The sequence below is a fragment of the Penaeus japonicus genome, unplaced genomic scaffold (genome assembly GCF_977035675.1).
Source record: "Penaeus japonicus unplaced genomic scaffold, GWHDUDI00000001_assembly GWHDUDI00000037, whole genome shotgun sequence".
Lineage (NCBI taxonomy): Eukaryota > Metazoa > Arthropoda > Malacostraca > Decapoda > Penaeidae > Penaeus > Penaeus japonicus.
Genome location: NW_028234439.1, coordinates 772853 through 780352, shown reverse-complemented (window position 1 = coordinate 780352; position 7500 = coordinate 772853). Strand labels below are relative to the sequence as shown.

The 7500-nt window shown below is 37.4% G+C and overlaps 1 long non-coding RNA gene across 1 annotated transcript in view; it reads left to right on the top strand.

Annotated features, from left to right (window-relative positions):
- The window catches only part of LOC122264080 (uncharacterized), a 36282-nt gene that overhangs the window by 28332 nt on the left and 450 nt on the right, over positions 1-7500 (top strand). The window lies entirely within an intron of this gene.

Sequence of the window (7500 nt, the reverse complement as noted above, 5' to 3'; positions counted from 1 at the left end):
CTTGCTAATGACCCTACAAGTTTCATTCCTGGAAATGTCCAAAACAACAGATATTAAGAAGACTTTACATTTCGGTAATGGCGACGCTTTTTAAGACGCTTTAAATCTACTTTGACTTTATGGATGGTAAGGATTATTGATATAAAATAAAATGATAATGATAACACGTACAACTTACCGTAGGAGAAGGAAAACATTATCATCGAAAAAAATCAAAATAGTTAAGTATTTTATTTTTAGGCTCGCGACCCCTACCGCCGTTAACGATTTTTGTCCATTTAAAGTTTTGAAAGCAACGGCTGCGCGGCGCCCAGCTCCAAGATTCCGACTTTTTGTTTCTTTCGAGGTTTAAAACAACTCCAGTGCGAATTGTCAACGGAAAAGATGCAGTTTGTTGAACGACGAGGGTGATTCCGCCTAATATTGCCAGCGAATTAATCTTATTATTATTGTCTGAAAATGATTTTTTCTTCTAGCAAAAGCCGATAATAATCTTTAATCCCAGAGTCGCCTTCTTCCCTATGCAGACGTAATTAACTCCGCGGTCGGCATGGTGTTGTTCCGTAGAAGTTTGGGAATATGTAACAGGAAGAAGAAACATAATATCTTTTAGAATGGGCGAGGGTAGCTACTCCTTTTCTCATTATTCAAATTTTTGTATTGAAATTCAGGGAAACGAAGTGTGTGCGTCCACACACACACACACACACACACATACACACACACACACACACACAACAACACCACACCCCACTCACATACACCACACAACACACACACACACCACACACACACACACACACACACACACACACACACATCACACACACACACACTTCACACACACACACACACACACAGCACCACACACACATATACACATACACACAGACATACACAATAATATATTTAATATATATATAATATATATATTTATATATATATAAAAAAAATTTTTTTAATTTATTTATTATATATATGTATATATATATATATATATTAATATATATATATATAATATATTGTATATATTTTATCTTTTCTCTCTCTCTCTCTCATCTCTCTCTCCCCCCCTTCTCTCTCTCTCCCCTCCCTCCTCCTCTCTCTCTCTCTATATATAAAAATAAAAAATATATATTTTTTATATTATATATAATATATATATAATAAAAATATATATTTAATTTTTTATATATATAATATATATATATATAATATATTATTTATATATCATATGTATATATATACAGTATAATATATATAATATAAAATATATAATATATATTAAAATTATATAATATATTTTAAATGTGTGTGTGGTGTGTGTGTGTGTGGTGTGGTTTTGTGTTTGTGTGGTGTGTGTAAATTATAATATATATATTAATATATTATATAATATATATATTAAATAAAAATAATATATATAATTAATATATAAAATATATATTAATATTTATAAATGCATATATATAAATATATATTTTTTTTTTATATATCTGTATATATATTATATATATATAAAATATATATAAAATATATATATATAATTATATATGAATAAAATATATATAAAATATATTATATATATATATATTATATATACATATATATAGTGTGTGTGTATGTATATGTGTGTGTGTGTCTTTGTCATCGCAGATATCTAGTTTACATAAATATTTAGATCTATAGATGCAGAAATGAATAGCAACTAGTATAATCATGTCTGATTCATAAGCAAGTGACAGTAAACGTTGAATAGTATTAGAATATTATGTTCCGGGGAGGTTCGAAGAGCATAGTAAGAGGTTTGTTACTTCGGAATCGAGAAAAATACTTTTATGAACATATGTAGAAGGGAATAAGGTTTGTCTCATTTGTCACTGATCCTTAGTTTTATTCATCGTTATGCTGGCTGATGATGAGAAACAGATTGTCATATTTCCTTTTCATTTCTTAAAGGTTCGAATGTCTGATATAGGAATATTTTCAGTGAAATTGTAAGGAGAAATAGGCAACAGATGTAAACTTTTTTTTCACTTAAATGTAAAGAAATAACAGTTGGCAACACTAATGTGGCAAAAGTTCCTTAAGAAAAAAAAGTGTTTTACGACAGGGTTGAAATTGGCTCGACTCGCCAAGTGTGAACAGTTACTGAAAAAAAAAATATTTTTTTTTTATTATTATTGACGAGGTTACAATATAAATTTCATAACACTCCTCTGACCCCCTCAACTATGAACCTCTGAACCTCAGGACCTGCCAACGTGTGAAAGTTGCTGGCAATCCATGACCGGGGGTAAATATAGACAAAACAGGCTACGAATTACACTAAATCGATGGAGCAGCAGTGTAAACAATTAAAGGGGGTTATCACACTGAGCCTGAATTCCCGGTAATTGAGCTGGATGTCCACGGAAGGGCCCGGGCCGTGTATCTGAGATGCGTCACTCACTCACACGGCGCTCGCTAAGCTGGACGGAGTCGGGATAAACAATAAACAACTCATAGAGGCCAAGCCGGTGTTTACTCACGTGGTGCTGTTTATGGTGTTGTTGTTGTTGTTGTTTTTTCTCTGTAGACGAGGAAGATGAGAGAAAATAGAGGTAAATAAAAAGGAGGATATAAAAAAAAGGAAACTGTATCAGGATATCGTAATGTTCATTATTCTGAAATGCTATCCACAGTTGCCGGCACAGGTGTTAATTTGGCGCCGTTCGAGTGTGAACAGATTATCGAAATGAGCCTCTCTTTTCTTTTTCTTTTTTTATTTTTTTAATGTCCGCTCGTGAATGGGTCGGATTATTAAAGAGGTGTCGGAGCATTCTCTCTGCTCATGTCTAATCTACATAGATAGATAGATAGATATACTTGTGCATATATGTGTGTGACTTTCTGTATGTGTTTGTGTGTGTGTGTGTGTTTGTTTGTGTGTTTGTGTGTGTGTGTGTGTGTGAGCGTGTGTGTGTGTCTACGTCAGCCACCGGTAGTTCATAATAACAAATTGCACTTAGAAAGTTACAAATAAAAGAATTCTTTAACATTGAATGTCTCAACTTTATCTGTGTTTAGAACCGATAGTTTTAAACGATTCCACAGGTTATGATATCAGCTCATAACACACGTTTAGGTATCGTGGTATCGTAAATTGGCCTGTGCAAGAGTTAGAGTGTAATATATAGACCGTAGTATTATGTAGCAGAGTATTTGCTGTTCATACCCACCGAAGAGTAGGCTATTGATCTGCAAAGCGAGTCCGAGTAGAGTACATAAGTCAATTGCTATTCGTGTGCATGTGTACCCAACGATCATGCGCTGCTCATGACGGTTAAAGTAAAGTAGCGGAGTGCTGACCCACTTAAATGAGAGTGTTTGTACTTGCCATGATGTGCTTGCCGCGGGACCCTGCCAATTGCTAGTCATGAAGTTTATTGTTGTAATGTATTAGGTTGACTGTATGACGACGTTTTATTCTCACTGTATAGCAAGCCCTTGGGAGTGAAAGGCCCTTAGAATATACTCCGATACTGTATTATACAATGCAATCGATGTAATGTATTGTTCTCTCCTGGGATATTTTTCTTTCCAAAAAAGGTATTTCTTTCGACTCCAACTTCCATGCCGGCTCCTAATTGCGTTGCTATTTGGCAGAGAGAAGTGAATGGAAGTTACGAGTTGCATTTTTTTTTTTCCCCCCCCACCCCTTCTCAATGTCCCCTCTCTCTCCTCTCTCCTCTCTCTCCTCCTCTCTCTCTCCTTCTCCATCTCAAAATTTCTCTCTCTCTCTCTCCTCTCTCTCTGTCTCTCTATCTATGACCTCTCTCTGTCTCTGTCTGTCTCTCTCTCACTCTCTCTCTCTTTCTCTCTCTCTCTCTCTCTCCCTCTCTCTCTCTCTCTTCTCTCTAGTTCTCTTCATATCTCCTTTGTTCTCTCTTCTCGCGTCTCATACTCTCTCTTCCTCCTCTTCTATCTTCTCTCCTTCACTACCTCTCCTATCTCCTCCTCATCTGTCGCACGCCCACCTCTATCTCTCTCTCACTCTCTCTTTCTCTCCCATTTCAGATTCTCTTGTCAACTCTCCTTCTCCTCTCTACTCTCTCTCTCTCTTCTCTTTCGCTCTCCTCTCTTTCCGTTTCTTCGCCTCACTCTCTCTCTCTTCATCTCTCTCTCTATACTGGACCTTTCATCTCTCTCTCTCTTTCTTTCTCCTCTTCCTCTCTCTCCTCTCTGTCGCTCTCTCTCTCTCTCTTCTCTCTTCTCTCTCCGCTTGTTTTCTCTCGCTCTCTCTCTCTCTCTCCTCTTCTCTCTTGTCGTCTCATATAGTCTCTTATCTCGTCCTATATTCATCTCCTCCTTTCCTCTCTATTTCTCTGTCTCTCTCTCTCTTCTCTTATCTCTCTCTCTGCTCATCTCTCTCTCTTCTGTCTTCTCTCTTCTCCTCTCTCTCTCTCTCTCTCTCTCTCTTTTCTATACCTGGACCCTTTCCCTCTCTTCTCCTTTTGCCTCTTTCTCTCGTCTCTGTCTCTCTATCTTCTCTCACTCTCTCTCTCTCTCTCTCTTCTCATTCACTCTCTCTCTTCTCACTACTCATTCTTTTCTCTCTCTTTTCTCTTCTCTCACTCTCCATCTCATCTACTCTTCTCGCTCTCTCTCTCGCTCTCTTCATCTCTCTCTCTCTCTCCTTCTCTTCTCTCTCTCCCTCTCACTCTCTCTCTCTCTCTCTCCCCTCTGTCTCTCTCGTTCTCTCTCTCTCTCTACTCTCATCTCTCTCATCAATCTCTCTCCTTCTCTCTCTACACTTCTCTCTCTCTCTCCTCTCAATTTTCTTCTCTCTCTCTCTCTTTATCTCTCTTCTCTTCTTTCTCTCTCTCTCTCCTTCTCTCCTCTCTCAACTCTCTTTCTACTCTCATCTACTCTCTCTCTCTCTCTGGTCTCTCCCCTCTTTCTTGTCTTCTCTCTCACTCAGTCTCTCTCTCTCTCTCTCTCTCTCTCTCTTCCTCTCTCTCTCTCTCTCTTTCTCTCTCTCCGCCTCTCTCTCTCTCTCTCTCTCTCTCTCTTTTCCCTTCTCATTCTCTATCTCTTCACTTCTCTCTCTCTCTCTTCTCTCTTCTCTCTTCTCTATCTCTACTTCACATATTTCTTTCTCTCTCTCTCTCTCTTCCTTGTTCTCTTCTGTCGCTCTCTTGTCTTGTCTCTCTTCTCCGTCATCTCTCTCTTTCTACTCTCCTCTCTGGTCTCTCTCATCTCCTTCTTCTCTCTCTACTCTCTCTCTACTTCTCTCTTCTTCTCTCTCTCTCTCTCTCTCGGTCTCTCTCTCGTTCTTACTTCTCTCTCTCTCCTCTCTCACATTTATTCTGGACTCCTCTGTGTCTTCATATATACATCATTTCTCTCAATTCTCTCAAATTACATTTCTTTAATCTCACAATCTACTTACAGTTCTTCTCTCTCATTTCTCATATCTCTCATACTCTCTCTCTTACTTCATCCCCTGGACACCTCTCCATCTCTCACTAATCTCATCTCTACTCGCCACTGAACTCTGACAAATTCTACTCTCATAACTCACTCTCTCAACTCTCTCTCGCCTCTCTCCTCACTCACTCTACCTTTTCTCTCTCATCTAAATCTCTTCATTCTCATTCTCTCTCTCTGTCTCTCAACCTCTCTCTCTCTCTCTCCATTCTCTCTTCTCTCTCTTCTCTCCTCTCTTCTCTCTGCTCTCTCTCTTCTATCCTTCACTCCTCTCTCTCATTTCTCTCTCTCATTCACTGTCCTCTCTCTTCTCTCTCTCTCTCTCTTCTCTTCTCTTCTCTCTCCTCTCTCTCTCTTCTCTCTCTCTCCTCTCTCTTCTCTCATTCTCTTCTCTCTCTCTCATTTTACCCTCTCGCTCTCTTTTTCTCTCTTTAATTTTCTCTCTCTCTCTCCTTCGAATTCTGACTCGTCTCTGTCTCTCCTCTGGGGTTCTCATCTTCTCTAGGTCTCTCTCACTCTCTCTCTCTCTCCTCATCTACACTCACTCTCTCTCTCTCTCTCTTCTTACAAAACTCTCTCTCCTCTTCTCTCATCTCTCTCTAGCTGTACTTTCCCTTTCCTCTCTCGTCTCCCTCTCTCTTTCCCCTTCTCTCCCCCTTTCATCCTCCTCCCCCCCCCCCGCCCCCTCGCCCCCCCCCCCCCGCGCGCCTCTCAAGCCGGCCGGCAAATCGAGGAATAAATCTCGGAAAAGAGATGTCGATCGCCCTTATTAACGCGCATGAAATAGGGCCGTCTGTAACAAAGCCCAAAATACGCAAGAGTTGGAAGGTCGACTGACTTACTGACTCGATAAAGTCTTGCGTAACTGTAAATGGAGAGTATATTTTCTTTTTCTGTTATTTATTTTTCTTCGTCTTTCTTCCTTTTTCTTTCTTTTTTTTCCCCTCAATCTTATTATTTTTTTTCTTTCCTTCTTCTTTTCTTCTTTTTCCACTTGATATTTGTTCTTCTTTTTTCTCCTTCTTCTTTTTCTTCTTCTTCTTTCTTCGTTTTCTTTTTTTTCTTCTTCTTCATTCTTCTTCCTTTTCTTCTTTTTCTTCTTCTACTTCTTCTTTTTCTTTTTCTTCTTTTTTTCTTCTTCTTCATCTTCATAGGCATATTTTTTTCTAGGGGGAAATATTTCCATAATCTTTTAGGGAGGGATATTAAAAGGGATATATATTGATGTTTTTGAGTAAGGGCAAATTTTTTTCATGGATTTTCCTTCTTCGGAGGGACTAGTGGCTTCAACCATTTTAGAAGAATATTTTTTTTTGTGTGTGTGTGTGTTTTAAGGGGATGGAAGATTTTAAGGAAAATATGTTGATGTTCCCTTCTTTCGGAATCGGAAAAAAATACTAGTGAGTATTTTTTAGGAGTTATAATGATGTATTTTTTTTCTCGAAAGTTTGTAAAATTGGTGAATATTTTTGGGGGGAAACGCGGTGATGTTATATTTTGAAATGAAGATTATTGAATAAAAATATATAGCTATCTCTTTTAAATTTTTAATCTATTTTTGGTTTTCTAACGTTAGTTTCTTCTTGAAAATGCTTATCTAATATATATATATATATATATATATATATATATATATATATATATATATATATATATATATACATACACACACACTTATTAGAAAAGATAGACCCCACATATCTCACAGTAAGAGAAATGAATAAGAATTGTATTGTTCTCCCTAGTTTGAAAACGTTGTGAGTTTGTCAAAGAAATTTCCATGTTATCGAAAGGAAATGTTTTGTGTGTCCTAACAACCACACACACATAACGCGGGTATGAGGAATCGCCGTGAGAAATCGCGACATAGCTTCCGTAAAGATTTTTGTTTTTAATTTCTTATCAATACGTTTTTAAGGTATATTTCTATACGTTATATTGGTAGTGTGTGTGTGTACTCCAAGATCTCGTGTGTCGTACATGTATACCAGATATTATATATTATATATATATATATATATATATATA